General features: G+C 38.1%; 1 long non-coding RNA gene and 1 pseudogene across 1 annotated transcript; one reads left to right on the top strand and one right to left on the bottom strand.

Moving 5' to 3' along the window:
• The first annotated feature begins 2601 nt into the window (after positions 1-2601).
• Positions 2602-3881, top strand: LOC108954909. The gene is made up of 2 exons (XR_001980912.2): positions 2602-3052; positions 3222-3881. It is a non-coding gene; the product is annotated as an uncharacterized LOC108954909 (long non-coding RNA).
• A 6173-nt stretch (positions 3882-10054) lies between these two features.
• On the bottom strand, positions 10055-13604 carry LOC104429850 (annotated as a pseudogene).
• Positions 13605-27049: the final 13445 nt, after the last annotated feature.

Genomic DNA, 27049 nt, shown 5'->3' with positions numbered 1-27049 from the left:
CATGTAACATACATTTAAGTTTTCTATTCACCTTTGGAAAAAGAAAAGAATACTTTTTCCGAGGACAATACCAACACAATTTCATGATTTAATTCCTATAAGTAGGTCAAGAGAAAATTATATAGACCGCAAATATCTCGTGAAAAGGATTTGTTTTCCCCAAATTTCCACTTATTGGTTCCACTCGGTTATCTCTTTACTAACTATTGACATAATAGCGATTACTTGTGGGCAAAAAATATCACAATTAGGGAAATAAGTCGGTCCATAACACAAAAGAGTTAATGCTGTTTTTATATTAATATCACTTAATTTAGAGAATCATTCGTCCTATAAGCTATCGAGAAGTTGTACACCAGGCATACTCATTAGCAAGGATGGTCTATAATAGTAGTTGGTGGATGGAATAATCAATTAGGTTGGGGGAGAGAATTTTTTAGGTTCGATCTCTCCCTATAGACAAATGTCAAAAACGTTATTCCCTGCTGGATAACCAGTTGTCTCTCGATAGATTTACACTTGAGATGATTGTCGAAGCTCCAATATTCCCTATCTAGAAGAATAAAACAAAGAGTCGCTAGCTACCTTTAGCTTGGCTTTTGCTTGAGAATCGATGGACTTATGGGCCTTAAACTTGTTTGGCATTCGAACGACGAATATTAGTGGCCGAAAGGGAGCTTCGTTTTGGCCTTCGCTTGATGAAGACACCATGCCACTCATGGCATACGGTTCAAAATTATGGCATGAATCTAATCACCTACTCGAACCGTCGGGCCAACAACACTTTGCCACATGAGGAATGCACGTTGGAAAGCAAGAAAAGTGGCCAAAAATAGTCAAGGCGTGTGGATTAATCTAAGGCCAATTTGGGGGAATAAGCATTTGCGTTTCCCCAATCGGATTGGTCGCTCGGTCAGTTCACAGCCAAAATAACATAAGAAATCAACATGTAACTATCAACTGAACTGCATCATTTTGTTCCAAGTGCTATGCATCAACTTGTTCTTTGGGGCCAAATCCTTTTTTGCGAGCTAAAGCTCCATAAAAACCACTCTAACCACTGGGTTTTGGCCTTGAAAAGGACATTTATTGCTTTAACTGAATGATTGGAAACCAATCAAACCCTTTGATAAGTCTACTTTTCACCTAACAAATTGAAGGTGTGGGAATAAAGAAATGTTCAGTGAAGTGCACGCTTCGGCCCCTGTGGATGTAAACAAGCGCATGATGGCTTTTCTTGAAGGATTTGCCATTCAGGAAGCGGGGAGCTAGGGTTTTGATTACAGCGGTGGGAAAGTGAAGACTCGTGAATGGTCCACATGGTTTCTTGCACCGACCTGGTCGACCAAGATAATGAACCCTAAATGCTCAAGGGGCCCTAAAGCTCTCCAGAATCATATACATATATATCGAAAAGTAGACTAGCTTAAAATTTGATTTAATAAAATGCAATGTGACATGTCATTGTTGAGTGCTTGAAAATAATTCACTTAGAATGCGTTTGTTTCAATGAAAACTCCATGATAAAGGAAAATATTTTTCGTAGAAATCATTTTCAAGAAATAAATTATTAGTTCTTTTTTTTCAAGACAAACGGATCTTAAATTTCATTGAAATTTCAACAATGGTTTCTTATGTCGACTCTTTTTCATCTCTGGTAGTAGACGTACTCATTGATCGAGAGAGAAAGGGAAAGACTTTTGCTTTCTTTTTGGCATCTTCTTTTATGTGAACCTTGTACATTACCTCCTAAGAAATGCATGCAAATGGTCCCCCGAATGCTCTGTTTTTTGCTCTTTCTGGACAACGCAGTGGAGAGAGAGAGAGAGAGAGAGAGAGAGAGAGAGAGGTGAAGGCGGTCGCCATCAAGATCAAAGGCAAAGTTAAAAAAACCACATAAAGGGCCTCAAATCGGCAGCTTAGAAACTCGCAACAAAAACCATGTCTGCATGTGGTGGCGTGGGCGTGACAATATTCAATTTGTCTCCTTTTGGACCACAACAACAATTGCTTCTCTTTCCTTGATCTTTCTCTCTCTTTTCTTTTCCCATATCCCAAGGCTCTCGTTGTCCCCTCTCAAAACTTATTTAATTTCTTGTCACCGGTTTGCCATGTCCAGATGCTACCTGCTCTTCTAATCACATTAGTAAGGACCACGGTATTTGGTGGGACTTTCTTGTAGAGAATAGGGCCATCAAAAAAGTTGTTCCAACTTTTGTAAGGTGTTCGACATATATCTTCTAAAAATTTGTCCGGTATTGATTCGAAATACTCTGATTTTGCAAAAGTGTTGATAATGCAAATTAAAAATACAGTGAAATCATATTTATGTTACACGGACAATTAATGAATTATATCAAATAGTAAATATATTGTTGTCTAATTAGTCTTTATCATTAAGACAAACATTACATTTCCTAATTTTCATGGACTTTGTCTATTTCGTCCTAATTATTCAAGAAAATACAAAAACAAGATGGCCATTGTATCTGTCATCACATGGGGACAAAAGTGAGAAGAGAGAGAGAGAGAGTCGTGGAACTAGTAAAAGTAGATCTGAAGTAGGAATCTCTCTCTCTCTCTCTCTATTTATAGCTCTCAGAAAACCCTCGCTTCTCTAAGAACAGCCTTCTCATGGGGTACCCAAGTTTGAGAAAAACAAACTCCCCGAGAAAACAAGGAGAGAAAAATACATAGAGAGATCCAATTACCAGAAAACACAAGTTCGTGAGACAGAGGGTTTTGCTTTCAGTTCATCTCTTCATCATCATCATCATCATCATGCATCCGATTCCCAAAAAACACAACTTCTTGAAGCAGAGGGTTTTGCTTTCAGTTCATCTCTTTATCATCATCATCATGCACCACTAATAGCTGAAGCTGCCAGCATGATCTGAGCCTTCAATAGAAGAAGCTGTCAGATCATCTGGCAGTTTCAACTGTTGCTGTGAAGCATGAGAAATCCCTAAACCAAAACCAGAAACCCTACTTCTTCTCTGATCTTCGCGTTGATCTTGCCGTTCACAATTTCAAGGACCCCTCTTGAGATAAGGTCTTGTACTTCCCCTTATGTTCTATTTTGTATGTCTCAATCTCAACTACATACCATTATCATCCCAAAAATCCACTCCTTTCCTTTTCTCGCCTTTTCTTTTGTAGTTACTTTTATTGTTTCTCACTTACCGTGGGAACAAATTATGCACAAAATGCACGTTTTGCAGGTTCAGCTAATCAACATCGGCTTGTTTAAAAAGGGTTTCAGATTCATCTTGAATGCAGTGGTCTTTTGCAGAGGCACAACAAGAAAGTTTCTTCCTTACTGACGAGAAAAGCGGCAATACATATCCAACCGGCTCTGTGTAAGCCTATGTCACTCAATCGCACAGCCATAGAAAAATGATATGATCAAATCCATTAGTTCACGCATATATACGTGAAGATCGTGATATAGCATGGTTTCTTCTCAGGGTTTTATTTTACAAGTTTTGCAGATTGTTCCAGGGATTAGTGTAGCTAGATTTGAGGTGATTCCTTTACAAGGCATATGGCTGATGTTCCTGGAGTTGTGAATTTTTCGAACCATATTATGGGTTCTACTTTATCCCGAGAAGTGTTTCCACAAGGTTGGAATTATCTTGTTGAAGTGGTAGATCTACTGCAATTATTACAAAATTCATTCTGGTTGAGATATTAAATCAGCAGGAAATGACCGAATCACCATCTTCTATTTCTTCTTCGTTGGAGAATTCATAATCGTTTTATCTTTTTTGTAATAGTCACAGGGATGGATCCGAATGCCGGAGTCATCCTATCCTTGTAATGCCTTCAATATAGACTTGTTGTATATTCACTGATGCCTCAATTAATTTAACTTGGACCACTTCTCTCTCTCTCTCTCTCTCTCTCTCTCTCTCTCTCTCTCATACACATGACAAGATTTAAGAAACTTGAACAAGTCAACTATCACGAGGAACAGCAAATTGTTTTCATAACCAGACCAAAGAATAGGAAGGTGAAAGAAAACAAAATCCGTCTGATCTGTTTGGAATGCATACATTTATAGATCTGGTAGAACGTGACTGATCTACAGATCTATATGTTTACTTGATATCATCACAACTTGATGTAAGGAATGACCGGTGGTGGCGTAGCAGTGCATGTTTCTTGGTATACTAATGGAATGGATTGCTAATTAGTGCTGAGTATACGACCTCTCCACCATCCTAATTCTGAACATTACACAGTAGATGTGAGATCTTTATGGTAATGCAATCGGAAGTTGGTTTGCCCTTCCTCATCTCTATGGGCTAGAAAAAAACTTGATGAGGGTGAAGTTTCCTTTGAAAAGGGAAAGAAAGTTCATTGTTTCAGTTAAATCACTTAATTAGTCACAGCATCGATTGAAAAGCTTTCATCAAACAAGAATTTGGTGGGTGTCCCCGATGCCCGACTTTCTCATCCGTGCAAGCCTGTCAATGTCTGCAAGCGAGTGGTCATTTATCCAAAAGGAATATAAGAAGGCAACAATATTTCCACCAAATGAACTAGCCAAAAAATATTAAAGAAAACTACAAGATCCATTAGTTACACTTTGCATTCTCTAATTTCAAAACTACTAATATAGACGGTGATGGAAGTGAATGGTTGTGTACCTTAGGCTTAGATCAGTCCTTGTTCTTATCATGCTCAATACGTTATTATAAGCAAACGCAAAAAAGAAATAAGGGAAAGGACAAAGGAGATATTTTCCAAGGTCAAATGGATGATATTCAAGCGCATTAGACATCTTATGTTGCTTGATATGTTCATTTTGCTGTCACACTGTATTGGTACTATACAATCCCTAAGTTTAAGCAGCAACGAAATGATTTACTTTATGCGTCATGAAGTTCAAAAGTTAAAACGTTTGACCATAAGAGAACTATCATTTTCACCAAAGACTTCCATGCATTTTCTTAATTTTTTCTTAAATCTTGCTATGGGTTTAGCGCTGCTTATTCTGGCACGGTTAATAATGTTGAGAGGTCATATTAACTAATAAATGCTGTTCTCAAAAGAAAGTTCATAGATTGATAGACCCCTTCAACAATTCATAAGTTTCACAATATAACTTTAATAGGATGATCATGAACGAAACAACATATGTAGCAGTGCATCTTGCCAAAACATCAACTAACTAGCTTTAGAAAATCGACCTATGCATTCAGATTTTCGTTATCTAAATTTCGTATAACAAGAGGCATCATATTCTAAAACTTATGAATTGTTTGTGCTTTAAGTTTTATTTGCAGCACTCAAAAAAGAAGTTGCAGTAGACTCGCTTTGTAATATCTTCATAGATAGATTGTTCTCAATAATGTGTGAATGCTCTCTCGAACTGTTTGAACGGTGTGCGCTTCTGTTTGTGTTGGTGGGTTGGTCTGTGAGATTGATGCTTTTGGGTTAGAATTACTGCAAAAGGGAAGAACACTTGAGCACCAGATTGAAACTGAAGCTTGGATTGACTCTTCTGCATGGGGGTTGGGGTTTTGCCTCACATCCTTTTGTCCGGAACCTTGGATTGGACTCGGACTCCGCGTAGCTCTCTTCTTTTTTGTCTCCTTTTCACATGATGATTAATGATATCGATCTGTTCCTAACCACCCTCTCCCACACTCTCACGAGCCCTTCTTTCTGTTTTTGTCTTCATTGTATTGCCAAAAAGGAACACATTTCGGTAGGTGACTGTTTCACAGGTTTGTTACATGCATTTATGGCACTTTGCCCTGATAAAACACCAAAAGTTGCTTCTTTTTTTAATGTGGAATACAGCGGCATGGCTGTGAGTCATGTGAAAATGTACAAGAAATCTCAATGCTTTAAGTAAGGAGCTTTGTTTCAATCTTGAAGTGGCCTTGTTTTGTTGTGGAAGCAATCCTCTTCTTCTAGACATATCAACAGTAAATAAATTGAGTCTCTATATCTTTCTTCCTCATATATTTCATAAGGATCCTGCACCTTCATATTCCCCACAGCAAATAGCCTGTTATAAGTAGATTTGGCCTTTAGCTTGATGCCGATTTCTGCATTGAAAGAAAGATTTAGTTGTCGAGGTCTCCTATTGTCTTAGTAGTTGGATCACACAACTATAGATCCCGCCTACTGAAACTATTGAAATCACGGACGTGGGTTTCTCTCTCCTTTATTTTGTCAATCGATTTGAGCCGTCCAACAATAGATCTTGGATTCAATACATATATGAAGCTAGTTTTCAAGAAACTGCTCGAGTGTTGGATCTTGAAACTATTAGATCCCATTAAGGGGGTTCGTCCCAATTGAACATATGGCAAACGATTCTCCACTAATGGCAATAATATCCCACTTTGAGACGAACATATTGAAAGTTAGATGCTGCCTGAGGTCAAAAAGACGAAAAATTTCAAACAAAAAAGGTATGAAGAGACGTTTTATTAACATGACAATCGAGCAAATTGGGCCAACAATGATGAAAGAAAGATTTTCCAAAGTTCTCGGATTACCATAGAGAAAAGTATAAATAAAAATGTTTTAAACCTATTATATTGATACTAATTCAGTTATAAAGTTTTTAATTTGGCCAATTTAATCCTAAATTCTTATTGATACAAATTCAATTCATCTTGCCAATTTAAGCCGGAAATCGCTAATATGGACAATAATAATATTTCAACAAATTTTTTGAATTTTTTTCTTTTTTTCCTTTTTCTTTTTTTTTTTTTTTTTTTTTTTTTTGGTCGGCCATAGGCAAGTTGCGGCCATACAAGGCCCCCTCACCAAATTTGGTGAGGTCAACCCTCTCCTAGGCTAAGACGGCCTTGCCAAGCCTCGTCACACTAGCTGTGCCACGTAAGATGTTTAACGTCTACATTAGCAATTTCCACCCAAATTGATTTAATGAATTGAATTAGTACAAATGTGCAAAGATTTATAACTAAATCAGTCAAATCAAAAAATTAAGACTAAATTGATACCAATGCAATAAATTTTGTGACTTTTTTGTATTCTTTCCGTTTACAATGTTGTATCCACCTTGATCAATTACCACGAGAGAAGTAAAGCAATTCTTGCAAAGATAAAAAGGATAAAAGAACTTCATAATCTCGACACATGATGATTGATTTGAATAAGTAAAGAGTTTGTGCTTGATTACCTAAAGATTCGTCCTTTAGAACATTCTAACTTTCTCAACAAAAATAGTGAGACAAACTCCAAAGTCCAGGCTTTCAACGTGAGTTCATTGGAGGGTCCAAGTCTTTAAAGGCCAACCTCTTTTCACCGCCAGAATCCCTCGAAAAGATATGGGAAGCCAAACTTTCCTTCGTCAAGAGTTTAATTTCTTAGAAATGATCCCCAATTTCTTGACCACTACTTTGATTAGTTGCAACTCTTTTGCCACAAGGGATGAATTCGTGGGGTAATCATTGTGATGGAGAATATGACCATCGTGTTAACCTAATATTCCAGACCAACACGTAAAGTAACTTCAAGGAGGAGAATAATTTCAAAAGAAGCGGATAAGTATACTAAATTTCAAGACCTTGTTCGCCAAACTAATCAACTAAGCTTTTTCTTGAATGATTTCTTGGGCGGCACCTACCTTATTAGTATCAGTCAAACCCTATGATTTTATATGAAGGAATTCAATATTTTCTCCATTTGAAAGAACCTAAATAGGGATTTCAAGCAAGATACTTTACTCAACACATTCAATGATCGGATCCTCTCTCAAGGGATCGATGGTGGCGAATTAAGCAACATCAATATCGTTATCAAATATCACTTTCATCACAGGCTTTATTTCTCAATGGCGTAACAAGCTACTTGTGTAAGTTCTCGACCAAGGAGAGAAAAACATTAACGTGTCAAGAACCCATGGTGATCTCCGTCTCAATCCAACATAGGAATTTGATTATCTTATTTTATTTTATTCTATTCCATTCCGTTCGTTATTCAGTTCCATTTCCATTTCGTCCTACACAATTATCTCTTTTTCTGGGAGTGCATGCCCTCGGGGATCGGGTTTGTGAACGTGCCCGCCAGCCCAAACCGGTTCAATTGTCCATCATTAGTACCACGTCTTCATGGGCCCAATCCCCAATGCTCAAAGCCCATATCAATCAATGGGCCAAAGGCCCAAAGCCCGTTCTCGTTTGGATAAACCCGTTTTCCTTGCCGAAGAAAATTTCGATGGAATCCACCGTTTTCCCAGCGCTTCAGCTCCGCGAGCAGAACCGGAAAAGGGCGGAGAGGACGAATTGGGTCCCCCTCGCCAACCCCAAAGCCAGATTTAAAGCACTTTCAACGCTGAAACGAGGAAGAAAGGCCAGCATCTCTCCCTCTCTCTCTCTCTCAGATGGTACGTAGGGATTGCTGGTTGTCCGCGAATTCGGACAAATTTTGATTTTTTTCCCGTCTTCCGATGTTTCTTCTTCCAGAGGACGAGTTGGGTTCGTCTTTTTCTTTTGTTTGTCCCCCGATGTCATTGTCCTAGAAGACGAGCTGGGTTCTCTCTTTCTCTCTCTCTCCGCTTTCTGATTGGTACGGGAGGTAAAGATGGAATGGAAGCTCCAATCAGTGAAATCTGGTCTATTTAATAAGGGAGCCCACATTGACATCCATCGCTGAAAATTTTAAATTTTAGTTTTTACGGTTGATGGGAACAGTGTTGTCCTGGCTCTGCTCTTTAATAATCTCAGGTTTGTTTTTCTTGGTCTCTTTTTGGGTTGCCTTATTTGTTTATTCATGAAAGTACTACTGTTTGATTAGTTTACATGTACTATGTTGCCGAGGAATTGTGGGAATGAATGAACTTTTAGTACTCCAGCAATCTGAGAAACCCTTTTCTGGGAAAGTGAATTGAAGGTATGCATTGAGAAGAAGCTAAAAAAGCATTTTTAAGGTAGTCTAAATGAGTTAAACCATACGAGAATTTGGCTATTGTATTTCACATTGGCGATTCCTCATTGCCTCGCCCCTAATCAGGTCTTGTGCTGGCCAAGCCAGAGCAGGGTTGGAAGCTTGTTTTCCACTCCTCAACCAAACCTTTTTTTTTTTTTTTTTTTTTGTCTCTATTTTTTCAATAGTTCATTGCCTTTTTTTGGTTGTTGTGTTTGTGACATGAAAAAAATCAATTAGTATTGGTGATGGTTAGGTATGAAATCATTGGAAATTGATTTGTTTGTGTAAGCTTTTTTTGTGAGCCTTGTTTTTACTTTGTCAACATGGTCATATGAATCGAATATAATCTATGAGGGTTTTGCCCATGGAGTGAGGTGAAGGATTGATCCTGAGATATGTGCAAACAAGTTGTGATGTTGATTAAAAATAGCTATTCACGTTGATAGGTGAATTGGGTTGTCGACTTGGGATCTACTAGGAAAATTTCTCTTCTTCCTTCATCCGAAGAATCAGTTTATATTGTTTTTTTCCCTTTTTCGGAGTGGTGCTCTTTTGCCACCTCTAGGCAATCAGATTTATGCACTTGTAAGACAGCTATGGCCATCTTTGATTTGGAGAGACAAATCCTTAGAATATTAACCTCTAAAGATGTAACATTTTCATTGAAATCTTTATCCTATTTATGCAAATCAAGGTCCATCGTGTAAAGATGTGCTTCATTGCTTCTATCAATGTTTTCCTACAAGTTGTTTGCTAGAATCTTTGGTCATGCTCTTTTAGGACATGGGGAATTTAGTTCAAGATATCTAAAGAAGTTATGAGAGTTGAAGATATCTAAAGAAGCTATGAGGAAAAGATGAAAGCATCTCTACTTTAGTTGAAAACCAGGGATTTGAAGTTGTGCTCATTGTAAGAGACTTAATTCTTCCCTTGCCATTTGCATCAAATAAAATTAGTTCTGTCACGTGGGACCATGTGCTTTTTGTTAATATAGTAAAGGAGAGATATGATGCGATAAAAGAACAAAAAGGGCTACCCTTGCATGAGCTTGAGGCATAAGTTTTTGGGGTTTTACTGCCCCCATTAAGAAGCTTTCTGAGAACTAGGAATGTTAAAGGATAACTTTTTGAATGCTAGTTCAGATATGAATGTTAAAGCAGGCATATAGCATGATCACCTTATTAATAACCTCATCTGCAAGAATTTCCAAAATCAACAGTAGCATAGCAAGCAAGACCAAAGTACAAAGGTTGAAATAATGGATGGCAATAAACTGTTCATTTAATTCTGTAGACAAAGGTAATTTGACGCATCATCTAGGAAGATACTTACCATGCATAAAATCTAGAAAAGGTACTTACAATGCATAAAACCTAGAATTTAAAAAAGTACTTACAATTAAAATAAAAAAAACAGTTTCCTAAACCCTAATTATTTTTATAATAAAAGAAAATTTTTTTTCTTGGAGTTTAACATTGTGCTCGGTTCAGGATGCTTCTTCTCTGCAGGAAAAGAACAACTTTTTGCCTGAGACTGGAATGCACTAACAAGCCAACCAATCGGCCAAGACAAAGCTGCAAGTCCGATGCAAGCACCCCATTGTACCCAGTCCAGCCTCTCAGTGTTGGCAAACCTCTTTAGAAACTCAACCATCACCACTTGAAGAATTATGGTCATGCTAATGATGCCCAAGAACAACTTGTTCTTATGGATCCCTTTGAATATATTTTTCTCCTCCAGCTTCCTGGCATTAAATTCATTGAAGACCTGGCAGAGGACAAAGCAGTTGAAAATAATTGTGTCCCTCACTTTCTTGTCCACCCCAAAAATGGAACTCCCCTTGAATTGTAGGGTCAGGAGGATGATAACTTGGTACAAGGCCTGAGATACGAGATTCCTCCACATGACTCTGCTTATAAGCGGCTCAGTTCGTCCAACAGGTGGCTTTCACATGAGATCATTTGTAGGTTGCTCTGTCGCCAATGCCAAAGCTCCCAGGGTGTCCATAATCAAGTTCACCCAAAGAAGCTGGACAGCTGTCAAAGGGACATTGCCAGAAGAGACCGCAGCAACGAAGTTGATGACAAGTGCAGCCACATTCACAGTGAGCTGAAACTGGATGAACTTTTGGATGTTGTTGTAGACGCACCGTCCCCACCTCAGCACAGTCACCACGGAGGCAAAATTATCATCAAGGATGACAATATCTGAGCTCTCCTTTGCCACCTCAGTGCCTTGGATTCCCATGGAGAGGCCGATATCCGCTTCCTTTAGGGCTGGCGCATCATTCGTGCCATCACCAGTGACTGCCACCACATGCCCTTTCTGCTTTAAGCACTGCACCATCAAAAGCTTATCAAATGGGGATGACCTAGCCATTACCCGGATTTTCTCGATTGCTGCCGCCCTCTGTTCGGGCAAGTAGTTGCGAAACTGCACTCCCTCCACTATGGCTTCATGTTCGAGATCTTCCTCCGGATTGAATATCCCGCATTCCAAGGCTATAGCTCTTGCAGTGTGCATGTTGTCTCCTGTGATCATCTTGATGTTCACCCCAGCGCTTCTACAAGACACCACCGCCCTTCTCACGTCTGGTCTGCATGGGTCCTTTATCCCCACTATCCCCAGCAGCGTAAGTCCATCTTCCTCAAGTTTCCCATGAAATTGAGCAAGTGAGCCATCGAACTTTTTGTAGGCGAATGCGATGCAGCGCAGGCTTTTGTCTGCCATATTTTTAATTACTGTCCCGAAATCAGACCTTGCTTCATCAGTCATGACATTCACCGTCCCGCTTTGGCTATAATAATCTGAACACATTGCCAAGATCATCTCAGCAGCTCCCTTCCAGTGTATGTGAACTACCTGCTCTCCTCTCCTCCTCACAGCGACCCCACTTCTCTTTTTCTCAGAATTGAATGCCTCGACTTGGACTATCTCCCAGTCTTGCTTCAGTTCATCCATTGTCATACCCAATTTGGAGACACCCCAAGAAAGTATAGCCTTTTCAGTTGGGCTGCCTAAAATTTCAGGAACAGATTCGGAAGGTCGCATGTGGACGGTACCTGTTGTGTTCAATCCGATTCCTTGTAGTAGGACTTCAACGATGCTGGTCGCTATTTCTTTGGATGCATCTACACTCACATGTTCTTTTCCCATACATAACTCTGTCACTCTCATCTCGTTTAACGTGAGAGTCCCGGTTTTGTCCGTGCAGATCGTTGTGGCAGAACCCATGGTTTCACAGGCGGAGAGCTTCCGGACCATGGCATTGTCACCCATCATGCGCTTCATGGAGTAGGCCAGCGTCAGAGTGACGGCCAAAGGCAAGCCCTCAGGTATAGCCACCACTACAATGGTCACTGCTGCAGCAACTATGCGCACAACGGCGTCCATCACGTCCTCCGACTTGGTCTTACCGCTGGTGAATTCTCTGTTTCCGACATCATCTTGGGTGTGTCCAGTGAAGTAGCGGATCATCGAGACAAGAAGAACCAGCACAGCCACCGACACCCCAACCTTCCCGATCAAGGAAGTCAACTTGTTTAGACGGGCTTGGAGCGGGGTCTCTTCATCTAAGTCACGGCTCACGGAGCTCATCATCTCGCCCCATGCAGTGTTCATGCCGACAGAAGCAACCATCATTTGACCGTAGCCGTCTATCACTTTGGTGCCCGAGAGCAAGAAAGGGTTCTCACGATCGACTTCGATGTGATCGCTCTCACCAGTCATGCTAGACTCGTCAACTCTCAGGGAATGGCCATCAACAAATAACCCGTCAGCCGGAACCTGGTCGCCAATCTTCAGATACACGACATCACCTACGACAATATCAAATATGGAAATTGGTTGCCTCCTGCCATCTCTCATAACCTCTATTCTAATGTTGCTGCTCTCTTTTGAAAGTTCCCGGAACTGCCTTCCTTGCTTATAGTTGCTGACAGCAGAGACAATGACGACCAGAAAGATGGCGATGATTATACTCCCACCATCATACCAACCTTCTGTAAGGCCGTGCTGTTTGATACCGAATGCTAATGAGAGAACAGCGCATGCTATGAGAATGATTATGATCATGTCTTTGAACGCATCAAGCACAAAACTGAGAAAGCTCTTTGCCGGGGGTTTATTGTACTTATTCGCACCGAAAATATTGGTCCGGCGCATGAGGTCGGTTTCATCCCCACTCAAGCCATTTTCGAGATTTGTCATGAGAATTGAAGCGAGTCGTTTAACGCCACCAATTTGAGCAAGAGATTCATAGCTTTTCTCTCTTACCAGGTTACTCAGGATCTTCGGGCTGACGTCTCGAAGCGAAGGGCAATCTCCTTCACGAGGATTATCACTGTTCTCTAGGTCGACATTGATGGCAACGTAAGAGATCGTCCGCAGCAGCTCCGTCTTCTTCCCAAGGACTTGTTTCGACAGAGACTCGAGAGCCCTCGTGAAGTATATGACCGTGAAAGCCAGGCGCCATCTCCGCCTGTGGATGATATTCGTCGGGCCATCGCCACGGTCGAGCACCGCATCGGTTGCTGCTTCTTCGCTAGGTTTACGGAGCCTCAACGACGACATGGATGAACGACAGAGAGGGAGAAGACAAAAGGGTGTGGATCAGTCAAAACACTGATTGACTTCGGTGGAAGGGATGCATTGGATTCTGAGATTATATAGTTGCAGTGTGACGAGAGTTTTCGTTGCGCGGGAACTTCCTGGAAAGTTCACGGTAGCTTCTTGGATGATATTTCCAAGAAGGTGCTTAATGGTGCCGTTATAATTTTGGTGAATTATCTAATGTTTCCACCTCAGTAATTATAACTCACCTTCCCATAAATTACCGCTGATTGAGTACTCGCAAAAGGATTCGAAAAAATCTGTTGCCCTTCTGAATTTCTTGAAATTCTTTAATGGAGTAATATGAAAAGAGCACGTTTAAAAACGTTTCCTGCGGTATTAATCTCCTTCTTGTTTTTCTTTTTTTTTAACCGATCCTTTTTCTATTCCTACTCTAACTCATATTATATATTTTTGCCATGAAATTGAAATCCACACTCAAAACTAAATCATTCCTATCCTAACCTCTGAGAAAATGGGAATTTGAATCCCCACCTTCCCTTCTCATGGGGAAACCTAGTAATTTACTAATCTCCTTCCACAATTAGCTATTGCATTGATTATTGAGCACTGGAAATTTTAACATTTGGCTGGAAATTTCATCAAGCAATAAATGTATTTAACTGAAAATTTAGGTGAAGAATCAAGTGAATTTCGAGGTGATTTACTTAACGTGTGTCTAGTCCACACAAGTCAACCATTACATGTCAAGTATTAATTTCTTACTTAATTTTGTTTCAGAATTAAATACAATAAGAGTGCATATGAAATCAGTATATACTTCAAGAAGAAGTAGACACTTAAATAAATCACATTCAATATTCGCTCAGGTTCGACCTATCACTATTTTAAAAAGTTTTAGGTAAGCTTTATCCACCTACAATTACTTATCGATATAATATAATTGATGTTACCTCCATAGACGAAGAGTGAAGAAAACTTGATTTGGTTTCCCACCACCTAAGTTAATGTTCTAAATTATTTTTAGGGAAAAAGATCCACCAGCAAAATTTACATGTGTCAAGAGCAGATATGCATGACTTCTCTCTTGCCTGTCACCCTCAATGTCACAAGATCAGTAATTCAATCCCTTTCAACTACCTCTAATTTTACATTTTGTTTCCCTTTTTTTTTTTATTGAAGTGGTCCACTGGCATTCTTGTAAAATACTTGCCGACATCACGGCAAGTCCAACCAAGCACAATCACAGCCATTTGATTTTGTGAAATTCACATACAATGCATGTGATGGGCAGATGTGATTGATTCGGTTTATATGCATCTGAGTCTAGACAAGAATTTGCCGCGAAAATCTCTACGCGTAAAAGTTCAGTCACAAGGATCTCATTTTCCCTTGCAAATGACGCTTGATGGCAAACGCACGCAAAGCGTGAACGTAGGGCATGAAAATGTCCCCTGTGTAACCAACACAATTATTTCTGATTTTCTTTGTTGGTTGCTTTTCAGTTTTCATCTTTTGCCATATAGCTAATTATGAGAAGCGATGGGAGTTTATTAAACAAGTGAAGAGTGTTCTGACTAAATCAGAAAACAAACATTTATCATCAGGCAAATGATTTCTATTTTTGTTGTTGTTGCATTATTATCATTTACCATAAAAAAAAAAGATTAATTCTACTTATACTTCCACTACTTTCACAATTTTATGGAATTCCTTTCACCTTTTGGTAATTTGTGCTGTTTCCTCACCATTACTTTGCTCTTGCTTTGATCCATGCGGTACCGCGTGGCTTCTTTACTGGACTTTTTTTGAACAACATTGTGCTTTAAGCTCCTTAGACTAAGGGAACCTTAGAGTTTCACTGCAACCTCGGACACTCTTTGTAGGGTTTTTCTTTGTGCATGGACAACCTTAGATTCAAAGGGAACTCTCCAATGAATTCGATTCGAAAGCATAAAAGATTAGATCGGGATGATGAACGCGCAAAGAAGGTCGGGATAAACCCTTTAGTAAGCGATTTTCGAATTGTAAAGGCAAGTTGTATTAGTGACACCGACTTAATGTTTCATATGTGATTGTGCAGTTAAAGGAATTTGAATAGTTTGCATTATGGCCATAAAATTCTAATTCCCTCACAATTACATTTTCCTACATTGGCCCTAGGTTACATTGATATCATCACCTACCCTCCGTCTTAAAAGTAAGTTTGGTAAATTTACTCCATCAATTTACACATCTATATCATACTTTCTTTTGTAGCGCAACGGATTTAAAACTTCAAGTTGATCTCAAAAGGAGGAAACGAGTCGGTAAAAAGTTTAGCACAATAGAACAAGATAAGTAGATTAAAATTTTTTACTAGAGGTGTTTATGGCTGGCAATTATCAAAGCAATCTTCAATTGAATCAAGCGGAGTTGTGAACTATCACATTCCATTTTAATGGCCTAATTCCCTAAGAAAAAACCCAACTGGAGGTGTAATTCCAATTTTGCCTTGAATTTTGTTATCTATAAGAAAAACCTCAAACTTTAATCCATGCCAAATGTGCCCAAATTTTTCTTTGTCTAAAAAAAACACCTAACTTTAAATTCAATCCTAAATCTACCCTTGAAATTATTTTTGTCTAAAAGAAAAATCGTCACCTTTTGCTCTGGTCTCAAATCTAGCCCCATTAGTCCTCCTCCGTCCAAAAATCCTCATTAGTTATCTTTAATTTTCATGTCATAGAAATGGTTTTATTTTGAAGATAATTTTTCATGTCATCTTGTTGATATAGATTTCTTATCGACGTGAAAACACCCTATCAAGTTGGGTAATAAATTGAAAATTTATGATTTTTTAGCAAAACAAAATTTGAGGCATATTTGGAATTTGACCTGAAGTTTGAAGTTTTTTCCGAGATAAAAAAAAAATCGATAATGATTTAAAACTGAATCTAAAATTTAGGATTTTTTTCGAGATAAAAAAATTAGAAAATTCAAAATAGAATTGAAATTGGATCTAGGAGTTGCTAGGAAAGTAGGGCCCATTTACAGAGAAAAGGATGAGGTCCTTTTGAGTCATAAATTAAAAACCAAATGGCGGGCCCGTTCTCTCACCTGAGCACCTTTGAAAGTACAATTCTGGGGTCCATTTATTATTTCCGAGTGAGTACATGTCACTAAATTTTCGTTTATTGTGGGCCTATTTTATTTAATCTTTTCTGGCAGCAAAAGTCCAAAAATTGAATCGCAAGACTTTAACAATTTGTCAATCGAAGAACCAGTTGATCGCAACTATAAACTTTAGAGATGAGCACGGCGAACAGCCCAAATTGAGAATCGCCCGGACCATATTGAATTTGTCGTTAGTTTGGTCCGGTTCCCGATTACATAAAAATGGAAGTAGTGATTGTCGGTTTCGATTTCGAAGGGAATCGACTGGACTAAACCTAACCGGACAGATTAGACTAGACCAACCCCTTTTTAAAAATATTTATATTTTTAATTTCTTAAAAATAACAATAAAGCTTAAAGATAGTAACAATTCTTGTATTTTTCTTAATTTTTCAATTTTTCTTGTTAAGTAATCAATTTCATGGAACTAAACCAGATTGGTTCCTGATCCTAAATCGATCCGATTTGATTCCCGATCCCAAAAATTGGGAGCCGATTCATCCAATCCGATTATCCGTTCCTAATAGAGTCGAATCGGATGGAACCGATCACTCTAATAAATTTTGGGGGCCGTTCTACTATGATTATTTCTTTTCCCCATGAGGGACGTACAGCGTCGTGGACGCCATGCATTTGCTTTGACGGAGAAAGTGCGCCATAAAGGACATAATGTATGGAGTAGTTCATTTAGTCAAATACTCAAAAGGCACGTTACGCCATCATAAGCCAGTTGTCGACCATGCAAACAACCCAAGTGACTTTGCCTTTTTTTCTATTGACCTTGACTTGACTTGACTTATGACTAAACACGACTAAATGTAGTGATATTTGTTTAAGGTATCTCGTCCTCCTTAGAAAGGAGATTTCTCATTTTCTTTCAATCATTTGTCGATAAATTTCTGAATTCACCCCACCAATGAATTTAGGTTTTTAAAATGAACAACTTAATATGGTATTAGATTGTTTTGTTTCAATTTATTGGCATATGCAATTGTTAAATTTAATTCTTTTTGTACATGAGATAAAGTGTTCAAATATTCCATATCGCTCTTGTGGCTCTGTATGCACTCTATACGAATATGGTCGACCTCAATCATTAATCTTAAGATTTACGTCGGACATTATAACAAGTTATGTTATTTTCCAAACACTTTGACATTAATAAAAGGGAACAAGAATATTCACGAGAAAAATAATGCCAGATTTGGAAGTTGGAATCCGCGTCAATTCGAAAGGATGACGAAGGTGCCTTAGAAATAAATACAAATTTATGTGGGTTGAGATTTATGGAGGCGTTCAAGAAAAATAAGGCAAGGAACTTTAATCTCTTTAAGGGGACAAAAAGAGTATTGTGAGAAAATATTGATTGGAAAATATTTCGTCTAGTATTCACGTCAAGATCAAATGTCTTATCACACAGCATTAATCTTTTAAGTGAAGAAGGAGATGTAAAGGATCAACAAATATATTTGCAATTAGCCGTTCTTTTCGGAATTGACAATCGAATATTAAGTCGACATTGTATCTTAGATGAATCAAATTTATTGTCCAAATAGCATCTCCACCTTTAAATCATGTGAGAATCACCGTCGCTAATTATCGTGTTGACGTATTTCATTGTAAACCTAGTCCACATAATCAATTCACGACAAGTAGTCTACTTCACGAATACGAAACCCGTCCCGGATAGAAGTTATAAAAATATTCTAAACCACATATGGAAAAAGCCTTATGTGGCTTATTGGGCTTGTGTCTCAGAATGGGATCAATCACTTTAAGGTGGGGAGAATTTCAACTTCATAGAGAAGACAAAAAGCGTTATGTCTTGCTAAAATTAAAGACGTGCACTAAATTTGCTTCTTCACTAGTTTACGACCATCTGAAACTGCTTCGAGTTATTCGTTTACGTTATTATAACATAAAGTAGAAAGATCCTTCTAATTTCAAGGTATCTCAATTATTTTTTCTTTCACCAAACATACTTGGTTACTTATTTTACGAAAATTGTGCCCATGGAAGAATTGTGTAAATTCATCATCTTCTAATATTAGAAGTCGGACATTATTGGCTGCATTTGAGAACTGCATTCTCAAGAGGTTTTGGGCTTCAAAGTCCGTTGGGCAAATGCAAATACTGTTTGATAATTTTTTTAGATAATTTTGGGAAGACGCAATTTCATTTCGAAAGGCCTTTAGGCTTTAGCTCGAGGGAGGTCCAAAAGTACTTTGAGCTTTGAGCATTTTCTAAATACAAACTAAGCTTTTTCCCCTTCCAACATCACCCCTACTATACTTTTATAATTATGGAAATGTCCTCCAAAATCTTAACGTTGTTAGCAAAGGCCTTAGCAGCTAGCAAGCGGTTGGCGAGCCGTCGTTGCCCAACCTTATGTGAGGCCTAGGTCGAATGACTCAAGTGAGGTTGGCCAATGGATAGATCTAGCCACTAACAGTTGATTTGGCTCACTAGTGGCTTGAGTTCCATTGACAATGTTGGAAACTTTTATTTAAAAAAAAAAAAAAAAAAAAAAAGGTAGTTTTATCCAAATATTATTTACGTCAAAATTGTTTTTGCATGTGTTTTTAAATTATATTTTACCAAACACTATTTGCATTTTGGAAAAATCATGTCACCTAAAGTCGTTTGTATTTTCCCAAAAACTTTCCTCAAACTGTTTCTAAAAACAGCCCTTATCCTAGAACCTTCTTAACAAGTTTTCAAATCACAAAATAATTCTCTTTTCATAGATACAATTTCTTTTATTGTATATTTTATATCAATATTGTTATCCCATTGTTTAATGATTCAACTATTATGTAACAAACTTACTCTTTCAAATATCAATATCTCGCGCACACAACATGTGTGCACTTTTGCTAATTCTACAAATGGAGTGCAATTGAGCAAAAACTATAAGCGTCACAGACTTTACTGTAATCATCTCTTATAAAAATTTTAAAAAAATGTCATATATTATAGTAAAATTGACTTTTTCCCCTTATATGTATTCATATTTCATAAAATGATTCTTTTTTCTCCCAAGAAAAGTCGAAGAGCTTTGTCTAGTAAAAGTGACAGTCAAGTGGGAAAATCTCTCCATAATATATTTTAAATATCACATCTAATGAGTTATGCATCCAAAGTACAAAATAATTAACTTCACTTTATGGGAATGAAAAATTATTAATGATTGTAAATTCAAGTAAAGTAGACTCTATCATGCACTCCAAATTCAAGGAAAAAATATTGTGTGCATAAGATTTGACAACGCAACAAATTGAGAAGAGTCTGAAATTGCAACATAAGTATTCTTACCAACTAAGTTAAAATTCAATACATCCACGTCGTAAATTTTTTTAAGGCCCTTGATCCAAAGTTCCTTACACGTTGCTAGAATTGCATTGATGAATAAATAAAAATTCCTCAGTGTTGACATCTAAATTTTTGCATAAAAATGAGTTAATTTCGTACCAAAAAAAAAAAAAATGCACGACATATAGTTTAGGAGCATTTATTTTATTTTATTGGACTGTCGGTGAACGTAAGATTTTTCACATATTTCACTGAGATTTTTCACATATTTAGGCAATATATACCAAATGATGTATTTTCGAGCAAAAAAGAAAATTTTGGATAGAATATGTGAAAAATACAAAAGAGAATATCACGTGTGGTGCAATGATATATTCTAAAAATTATGCACGAGTGAATGGAAACAAAATACGCTTCAAAGATCTAAATTTTTCCTCATAAAAGGTGTAGTGCACGTACGGACGAAGGGGGGGAATTTCGAAAAATTTGGAGCAAAAGGGAGGACCTTGATCGGTTTTAGGAGAGAAAGAGAGAAAAAAAAAAAAAAAAAGAACAGAAGTGACGTGAGAGAGAGAAAAAGAAAAGGGGGACCGCGACTGTTCATCTTCCTCGGGAGGAGCCCCCCGGCCGCGCCGGCCCCGCGGCCGCACCAGCCGACGCTGGCACCGCCTCCGCCAGCCACCTTCGCGCCACCGCCGCTTCCCCCGTCTCGTCTCCGAGCGCCGTCGCCTCTGAAGCCCGCGCCGGCCCGCGACGCTGCTGCTGTCCGCGACCCAGCGCTCGACGTCTCGTGCTCCAGCCGTGACCCGATGCCGGTAGATCGGAGTCGAGCTCGCCCCCGCTGCAACTCGCGAGATCTGACGCCTCTCCACCGCCGCTGCAACCAGAAGCCAGAAGCCGCCGTTCCTGCCGCGATTCCGTCCTCAGGCCGTCCGACCGACGCCCTGCTGCCCGGAGCCAAAGCCAGCAGCTCGACGCCGTCCCGATCTTGCCGCGCCGCTAGCGACGCCGTCCACCGATCTTGCTGCGCTGCTCCGTGCCGATCCCGAAGCCCCTGGTGCCGCGCCGCCGTCGTGCCGCCCCTGGAACCTCACCGGAACCCTAGCCAGCGACTCCCTCTCTCGCCGGCCGACTCCCCCAAAACCGGCGGCCAAAGTTTTTTTTTTTTTTTTTGTAAAGAGAAAAGAAAAGGAAAAATTTTATTAGGTATTTTTGCTTTACTTTATTAGGCAAGTTTAGGTTTTTCTTTATTTTTTTTTATTATTATCTCTTTATATGTTGTTTTCTTTGGTTGAAATACCTATCTCATGCGTAATTGGAAATCTCAATATATCATCGATGAAGAACAACACATTTAGAGTTTTTTTATTTCATCTATAAAGTTTTTAGATGAAATAATTAATCAGTGAAAATAAAATTGATATTTTGATATTTAAGATTTAAGATTAATTTATCGATTTTACTAAGCGAAATATTATCCCTTAGTGAAATATTATCATTTATCTGAACGATGTGTGATATTTTTTTGAGTAATTTTGAATGGACTTGATTGCTTTATTTATTTTGAAATATGCCTAAGTTAGAATATTGCATGTTTTAGGGTTATTTGCATATTTATGCTAAGCATTCTATTTATCATGAATTTTCGAAAAAAAAAATCAAAATTAAAATAATCAATTTAGGTTGCTAGATTTTAATTGCATGTTTAATTATTTGGCAATTATTAATTTCGAAAATTAATAAAAAAAAACAACAAAAAATCATCATGCATATGTCATGTAGAATTATGGTATATTTTGTACGTCAATGCATATTAGGGTTAAATTGCAATTAGTTTAATTTTAGATAATGTTTTTCTTAATTTATTATAAGTTTAGGTTTTTTTTTAAAGATATATTGCATTTTAGGATTATTTAGGTTAAGACAATATTTTAATTTAAATTAGGATTTGGCACAACCTAATTCCTAATATAAATTAAATAGGATTTTAATCTAATTAGGTAATTTTCACATTTCACCAAATTTCGAATTTCATGAAAAATACAAAAATGTCATATGTTAAATTAGTTTTATTATTTAGGATAAAATGCATTCTTTTAGGAAAAAAGAAAAAAATGTCATATGCACGTCATTAGGGTTAGATTCACCGAGATGCATGTCATTTAGTATTTTTGCTAGGTCAATTTAATTAGAAATTACATGTCATTATAATTAGGTCATTTAGTTAATATTGCATTACATATTGCATGATTTTCATTAATTAAGTGAAAACAAAAAGAAATTGCGTATTAATTAGGAATCATATTTATGGTTGTTGATGTGGATTTTAATTTAACATTGTAAATGCTTTCGTTACTTTGAGGTAAGTTTTTACAATTTATTTATCATTTATCTAGATGTTAAATTGGTGGATTGCGCCTATATGATTACATCATATGTTAGGGAAATAAATTTAAAATCAATCCAAATTGATTGCCAAACATTTTTCAAAATAAAAAGAAAGGTACCGAAATGGCGTTAGAGAAATCTAACATAATCAAGTCCCTGAACTTATAAATCTTTGGTTCGTAGGAGTAAAGTAAATCTCCTGTTACCTACTAAAAATAAATTAGTGGCGACTCCTAATTAAAAATCAATCGTATGTTAAGAACTTGAACCTAAATCGCAAATTGGTATGAGCTTGGGAGAGCTCGAGTTAAGTCTATGCTTAATAATCCATTAGCTAAACCCTAGTCGCGAATTGGTATGAGCTTGGGAGAGATCGAGTTAAGTCTATATGCTTAATAATCCATTAGCCAAACCCTAGGTGGTTCACATCCAAAAATTTGGTCATGACACTTAGGAAGCTTCTACACAGGTCAGTGGAATTTCTTTGAAGGCTCATGAAGTTCGAAAGAAGTGAGGCAAATATTTGAGTATTTCGAGTATCGCCAAAAGCCATCACCTGGGACTTTGATCCTTTCTCTCCCTTCTTCATGTTAATTTCGGTGTATAAGGTTAATGTTCGCTTCTCATATTAGTCTAATCCCAAAGATGGAAGATAAGTAAAAAGATTTGCAACTTTTATACATAAAACCAAGACTAAGTGGATTGTTGTTGAAAGATCCTACATAAGACAAAGACATAAAAAATAAACTAACCCCAGAAAGGTCGTTCAAGAAAAGTTGAGTGACTAGAGAAGAGAAGGAAAACACCGAGAGAAAAGAAATGGCTCCTTCTTGGGATTATTACATAGAGAATTCGGCGAGTGATTATGTAGAATTATATTATGTTAAATGATGTTATATCACAAAACATGCCATTTTCCTACATCTGCGGATACTACAATGGATAAAAGAACATTTGACTAGTTAGTTATATCTATCATACTTTACGTGGTTAATGAGATATTTCACAAATATTATTTGCCTAAAATGGGCTTCCTAGCTAAAAATGGAGATTTTACATCTGTCTTATGAATTCCATTCAATATTTCTCTGTCGCCTTTCCCTCTTTTTATGGGGTTTGGTTAGGAGGAATTGCTCCAAGATACAAAGAAATTATTATTAAAATCATGTCTCAAGTTTAAGTTTATACAAGATTCGATCCACACGAGGAGCATTTGTTGATCAAAGTTCGCGCAAATTGACAAGCGCAAATTGACAATAAAGAAGCAAAGCATGAACGCCCTCTGCACATGTGTATATTTGTCAAAGAAGTGCACGCCTCCCAAGTCCATTTTTTTTCTACCTCTTTAATTGCATGCACATGGATGTGAATGCATGGCGATAAGACAAAGGCCAAAGTAAAAAGTTGTGGGCATGTTTTGTCTTCTTTCATTAACTCCTTGTTTCTTTCCTTTACTATTTCATTCGGCTGCAACCAACAAAAGGAAAGAAAGGGTAAAATATTAATTGAAGGAGTTGAACGTCATGGACATGATCTTGGAAGATGGTGGCCATCCTTTTTTTATGCTTATCTTCAATGATTATGGGCGCATGTTTTCTGCTTCATTAAATGCGTTCCCATGCAAAGTGTGCATGCGTGCCCATGAATTTTGGTGGGCGTTGGTGCTGATTGTGAGCGCCTGAATGAGTTCACATTTCTATCTTGTTTCTCTATAAAAGGCAGAGGAGCGAAGGAGAAGAAGGCGCCAAGTTTTGGTGGCTGAGAGAGAGAGAGCTTTGAGACTGTAAAAGAGTGCAGAGAGTTCTCTTGGGTGAGGGATTTTCTCGTTGTAATTATACCCAAGTGTTTTAGCCAGTTAAATTCTTATGAGTAGAATCTATTTAATTCCTTGAGTGAGGTTTTATTAGGAATTATGATAGGCTAGATAATGTGTGAGTCATTTTGATGTAATTTGGGATTGAAAAACACTGAGAGTGTGTAATCTTCGGTATATCGCTTGTTTCTATAATTGAATTCCGTACTGCTCTCCCATGGACGTAGGTTTCGATATTCAGATCAAACCACGTAAATACGGTATCCGATTCCCTTTCTTTCATTCCGACTATTTTATCCGATTATTTGGTCCATATTCCGCACAATAGCTACAATTAACGAAGTATAAGCTGAGCTTTGAATGTGGAATTAGAAATAATTCAAACCTCATTAGGAGGCAGGTAAACATATTGATCCTTGTCAATGACCTTGAAAGCTTCCTTTAACTCCTCTTCTATTTCAGTCTCCTGAACATATATCATGCATTTACACTAGCTATTTTGACCGATATATATATACATATGTGTGTATGAAATACCTTGATTTTCTGGCCATAAGATTCAAGAACTCCCCAAATTCTATCGTCCGTTGCCATCGATATTGACCTCATTGATCATGCATTGAATTTCTTCCTCTTTGGGATTTAGGTCCTAGGATTTTGCAGTTGCCAATCCCTTAATTGTGATGCAACCTATGCATCAAGCAAACCAATAACCAATCATTTGGGAGAGCAAATGCGCATAGGAGTCGAAATATTAATTAGAATATCTTAATCCCACATAATTTCTATCTTCTCATATATACGTTAATATAAGCACCGGTTTCAACTTCCATTGTTATTTCATGCCACAACCCCTAGTGTTGGGTAACAAAATTTTAATGTAGCTTGTATCTTCGATATACGAGAACTCCATTTTGAACTCTTTTCTAATAGCATACACAATTTTCTAAAATTAAAACAAATGACTTTGATCTCTGATCTCCATGGAAAACAATCTCATTCTTTTTGTATCATCATGTGGTGTCATGTTAAATACTCAACAATTTGATTCTGCTGCTAGTATTGTATTACCAATGAGCTTGTTGACACATAAATTTTAATCAATAATCTACTAATTAATTGCGTTAAAAATTAGAGATTAATCTTTAATCTAGTAATTAATTGCAAAATTGCCTTTGCATTGGACCAGCGGATGTGTTCGAATTGATAGTTTTAATTTTTAATTTAGTAAGTTGGATTAAGCCCTCAGTGAGAGGGAATTTTGCCAAGCCCGTCAATGGCTGAAACGAAACTTGTGAGATGTACGAAGTTGGAAAATTTGTTCATTTCAAAAAAGATTAGTATTATTCTTCCAAAATTCGGTTATAGGAATAGGCAAGATTCGGTGGAAAACTCGGCCAACAAAATGGGAGGGAAAAGATATTGGGAGCAGGAATTTCTGGAAAAAAAAAAAGAAAGAAAGAAAGAAAGAAGAAAAGAGAGATATTCGGATGGGTAGCAATATTCAGCCATATTATCATAAAAACGAGATAGAAGATAGCTCAGCAATATCAAAGAGTGTAGAAATTATTAAAAACTATTTCAAGTTTGAGCACATTAAAGAAAACCAAATTAATGAGAACATAACTCGACCATATGCGAGCAGAAAAAAATTGGCGTATGAGAATTGACCAGCCGAAATTGCCAGAAGAATGAGATTTCATGTGGATTTCATGAGCCAAAAGCGTGAAGGGATTATGAAATCCACGAGAAAGTCAAAGAAAGAGGAAAGAAGAGTCTACGTAGGTCTATTTTGTTCTCTCCCTCGTTAATGCGTGCATGCACATGAATGCACATAAATTTTGGGGGCATCGGTGCTGATTCTGGATGCCCGTGCCGCCTCCTTTCTTCTGGCGAGCTCCTCCGCCCCGCCCTCGACAACGACCCGGCGCTGCTCTCCACCTTGCGACGTCCTTTCTGTTGGGCCGCGCCGCGACATCTCTGCCATTGTCCTGACTGCCTGAGCGCTGCCACGTCAAACAGAGACCATAGCTGCGCCACCACCGCCGTCGCACCCTCCGTGATGAGCCGCTGCTGCTTTGCTTGCTGTCCCGACTACGGAGCTTGAAGTGGGCTGCTGCACCACGCCTGCTGCCCTACGATGCCTTCGCCGGCCAACGTGAGTCACCATCCCGAGTTTTGCCGCTGCTCGCTGCCTCCACCAGCGAGGACGAAGCTGCTCTGTTCTGTTGCCGCTCGCAACCCACGACGACAAGCTGCTGATTCGCGTCACCCCCCGGTCGAAGCATCCCTTGCCGCGCCATCCGCTCTAGCAACGCTAGGCGTACTCGGCATTTTCTCCAGTCGGTCTCGGGTTCTCCAACACCAACACAGCCCCAACGTCCTGGATTTTCTCCTCTGCTGGTCGTCCGTAGCTTCCAACACGTGAGCAACGCCACCACAGGCTACCATAATCTCATGTAGAGCCGTTAAACGGGTGGGTCGGGTCGGGTTTGGGTCGGGTCATTAATGGTCCGACCCAAATTGACCCATTAACCCATTTATAACCCATTTATGTTTAATATAAATTTTTCGACCCAAACCCGACCTGACCCATACCCAACCCATACCCGACCCGACCCAACTCATATTAATAAAATACTTTCATATTTAACAAATTTAGAAAAACTTATTCCTATGTTTTTTTAAAGATTATATTATTAAAATACTTCCAAGCTTTTATATATATTAATTTTTTAAAATTGTATTGCTAAATAGTTTTATACAATATAAATTTAATGGACAATTTTTATAAATTTAACAAAAAATTATTTAAAAAAATCGAAATTTAATTATTTTTAAAAAAAAATTAATTTTTTAATTTATTTTATTTTATTTTTAAAATATAATTTT

The sequence above is a fragment of the Eucalyptus grandis genome, chromosome 8 (genome assembly GCF_016545825.1).
Source record: "Eucalyptus grandis isolate ANBG69807.140 chromosome 8, ASM1654582v1, whole genome shotgun sequence".
NCBI classification, from domain to species: Eukaryota; Viridiplantae; Streptophyta; class Magnoliopsida; order Myrtales; family Myrtaceae; genus Eucalyptus; species Eucalyptus grandis.
Note: the sequence above shows the minus strand (reverse complement) of the source record. Positions and strands in the feature narration are given on the sequence as shown.